This window comes from Beta vulgaris, chromosome 9 (assembly GCF_026745355.1).
Source record: "Beta vulgaris subsp. vulgaris cultivar EL10 chromosome 9, EL10.2, whole genome shotgun sequence".
Taxonomy (NCBI): Eukaryota; Viridiplantae; Streptophyta; class Magnoliopsida; order Caryophyllales; family Amaranthaceae; genus Beta; species Beta vulgaris.
The window spans coordinates 7,922,344-7,926,451 of NC_079210.1; the positions used below are offsets into that span (position 1 = coordinate 7,922,344).

The 4,108-nt window shown below is 39.2% G+C and overlaps 1 non-coding gene across 1 annotated transcript; it reads right to left on the reverse strand.

Moving 5' to 3' along the window:
* Positions 1 to 1,819: 1,819 nt before the first annotated feature.
* LOC125493880 (small nucleolar RNA R71) lies at positions 1,820 to 1,926 on the reverse strand. Its single transcript, XR_007270207.1, has one exon. It is a non-coding gene; the product is annotated as a small nucleolar RNA R71 (small nucleolar RNA).
* Between the last annotated feature and the right edge of the window lie 2,182 nt (positions 1,927 to 4,108).

Here is a 4,108-nt window from a genome sequence, read left to right on the forward strand (position 1 = left end):
GATTTTGAAGATATATTGCGATATGGCTTTGGTAACCATTAATTACCATGCCCAAGGAGCTACAAAATGGACTTTTGATAGCAAGAGAACAGAAAAAAAGCATAAACCGCCACCCTTTGGCGGTCCCTTCAAGCTTACCGCAAGGCCATGGCGGTCTCCGATTTCAATATTACGTAATCTTAGTTTTAGAGTGTTTTAGGAGTCCAAATCCTAGTCAAACACCTTGTATTTGGATAGATATAAATAGGTTTTGGATAGAATTTGTTAGGGAGATTCCCTTAGAGAGAGAAATCACGTTTGTTTTCCTATTGGACGCTTCTTGACGTTTTCATCAAGGCTGCACGTTTTTTCATTGTTTCTTCATACTTTCATCAAGACTTTGTTTTCGACATTCAAGTTTGCAATTTCATTCAAGTATTATTTTCTCTTCTCTATTCTATTTATTATTATTGTTAATCATGCTTTCTTTTAATCTTTATTTTGTTTGTTCAATCATCATGTGTGAGTAGTTTCTTATTCTAGGGTTAGGTTGAACCCTGATATGAATTGATGCTTGTTTAATTCCCAGTTCCCAAACTTTGATTAATTTATGATTCATTTATTTTAGGGTTGGTTTTAATTATCAATTTATGACTAGAAATAGTATATATTGAATGTGATTATTTTTGCAACGAAAGTTGAATCTTAATCGAATCTAGAACCCTAATTTAAGTAAAGGAAATCATCATAAAGTAGTTGATGGAATTTATTAGGATGTTAGGATGCTATGTCTAAAGTCCTTAATTTGCATGACTCCATGAAAATAGGTATGATTGCATTGTTAGGGAAGCTATTGATTGATCGAAAGAAATCCTTAGTATTATTAGGGCGCGTCTATCCTATGAGTTATTTATTAGTTAATTAAGGGAAAAAGGATTGTTTGTGGCATTAATTCGTGTTAGTGGGGATACTTAAACCTAGATGTCTTTAGTCTTTGATTCACTCTTGATAATTTCATTTGCTTTAGTTATTTAGATTAGTTCATCATCATTTTTATTGACTACGTGCTTAGTATTAATTATAGTCAATTTAGCTACTTTGAATCAGTTAGTCTCTTGGGATTCGATCCTTACTTGCCCGACTACATTAGTTAGGAGGAATAGTTAGGTTATTTTTGTTAGGTACGCGACAAGCCTTTCAAATTTTGGCGCCGTTGCCGGGGACTAACGGTATTTAAATTTGTTATTTTTGATTTTATTTTTGCTAAGTTTTTCTTTTAGTTTGCTGCTTCGGCTATCATTTCTTGTTTATTTGATCTTTTGTTTTTAGTTCTTTCTTTGTTGCATGCAAACTCGACGTAGAGGTCCACAGAATTTGATTCCTCTAGATCTTGAAATCGAAGCCACTGCACGCAAGCAAGGAAGTACAAAGGACGACTTAAGAATAAGAAGTCAAGCAATGGGTGAAGAAGCAACTAAAACTCTTTGGGAGTATGGTGTACTAGATACTACAACTGGTGCATTATCGAGCATTGTTCGACCAGCCGTCAATGCTGCAAATTTTGAACTTAAGCCTCAATTCATCCAGTTCATCTCCAATGATTCATTTGCAGGGTTACCTAATGAATCCCCTGTGAGTCACATTGCTAGTTTCTTGGAGAAATGCGACACAGTGAAAATCAACAATGTGAATGAGGATGCTATTCGACTACGCCTTTTTCCTTTCTCTCTTCGGATAGGGCAAGGGAGTGGTTGAGAGATGAAGGTGTCGGAACTTTTGATACATGGGGAAACTTGCCAAAGCATTCTTGGTGAAGTTTTTGGGGCAAGAAAAGACCGTGAAGCTGAGGAATGAGTTAGCAACCTTTGAGCAACATGACGACGAATCATTGTATGAAGCATGGAGAAGGTTTCTACGTTTGCAAAGATAATGTCCTCATCACGGTATTCCTGAATGGATGTTGATACAAACTTTCTACAATGGTTTGACACATGAGTTTTGTATCTACATTGATGCTGCTTCAGGTGGTTCCCTTATGACTAAGAATCCGATCGAAGCAAAGGAGTTGATTGAGAAGATGGCGGCCAATGACAACTACCATCCAAATGGTCGCAATCGTGCTAAGAAGGGAGGTAAATATGATGTTGATGCGCTAACCACTTTGACTAATACTGTGCAGGCACTATCTCACAAGTTTGATCGACTCCAAGCTGGTTCATCTATGATGGTCTCATGTCAGATGTGTGGAGTACAAGGACATGCTGCTACTGAATGTCAAATCAACAATGATAGGATGACAATTGAGCAAGCCAATGCTCTTTATAACTCAATCCAAAGCAGCCATATGATCCGTATTCTAACACGTACAATGAAGGATGGAAGCATAATCCTGCATTCTCATATAAGAACACTCAAGCACAACTCAATCCACCTCCTCCACCTCGCAACAATTTTAATGCACCACCAGGTTTTCAAGCTAGAGCACCATTCAGTCATCATGTCAATCAAGGTGTTAATCAGCAACCTCCGCCAATTCAACAGAAGAGCAACTTGGAGATTATGATGGAGAACCTTTTAGCCCAACAAACTAACTTCATGGCTCAACAAGGTAAGCAAAATGAGAAGACTGATAACGCAATTCAACAAATTCAAGCTCAGAATAAGCTCTTGGAAAGTCAAATAAGTCAACTTGCACATCAGGTGGGCCAATTATCAAAAGCTCCTGGTCATTTTCCAGGTAATAGTGAACAACCATCTAAGTGTCATATCAATGCTGTGATTTTGAGGAATGGAAAAGAGCTACAAGATCATCCTTTGAATGAGCCATCTAAAAGAAATGTGGAAGAGATGGTTCAAACTGAGAAAGTGGCAGAGAACGAGATTGTTGAAGAAGAGAAGAAGGAACCTACTCCTACCCCTATTCGGCCATACACGCCACCAGTTTCATTCCCACAAAGGTTGGCCCGTGCAAAATTAGAGACGAAATATGGAAAGTTCCTTGATATACTGAAGAAGCTGCACATAAACATACCATTCTTGGAGCTATCTCTGAGATGCCATCTTATGCAAAATTTCTGAAAGACATGCTCTCAAACAAGCGGAAGATCGAGGAAAATGCAACTGTTTCACTTACAGCAGAATGAGTGCTATTTTGCAGAATAAGCTTCCCAAGAAGCTAGGGATCCGGGTAGCTACTCTATCCTGTGAAGCTTGGGATATGAAATAAAAAAGGCGCTTTGTGATCTTGGGGCAAGTGTTAGTCTAATGCCTTGTCAATTTGCAAGAAGCTTCAAATGGGTGAACCAAAACCCACACGCATCTCCTTACAATTAGCAGATAGAACTGTAAAGTATCCACTTGGTATCCTTGAAGATGTTCCTCTCCGTGTTGGGAAGTTTTTCATTCCATGTGACTTTGTAGTAATGGAGATGGAGGAAGATGCGCAGGTCCCTATCATTCTTGGAGACCTTTCCTGGCCACTCTGGAGCCATCATTGACATGAACAATGGAAAGATTACCTTTGAAGTGGGTACTGAGAAGATGGAGTACAATCTCACAAACTCCATGGAAGCTCCTTCTATGGGAGAGACTATCTATAGAGTGGATGCTCTAGATGAGGCGATAGGGGTCAAAGCTGCTAGTCTACAGCTTAATGATTCAGTGCAAACCGTCCTCATGGAAAGTGCTGATGAAGATGATTGGGAAACTAGGGAGTACAAGAGGCTCTTAGAGGAACCACATTCATTACCTAGTGTTGAGCCTATCAAGGAGGTGTTGACACACGAAGAATCTAAGGAGAGTACTATGCTTCCTGAGGTAGAGTTAAAAGCTTATGAAAACTCAAGGTTGTACAAAGAACGAAGGAAAAGGTGGCCTGACAAGCATATCCTGCGGCGAAGATTTCATGAAGGAGAGTTAGTTTTACTATTCAACTATCGATTGAAGCTATTTCCTGGTAAGCCTCGCTCACGAAGGTCTGCTCCATTCAAAATCCTTAAGGTCTTTCCGTATGACTCGGTTGAGATTTGGAGTGAAGCAACTGGCTCTTTTAAGATAAATGGACAACGTATTAAGCACTACCGAGAAGGTGAACCTATTGAAGGGAAGGCGGTTTACATCCTTTCCGACC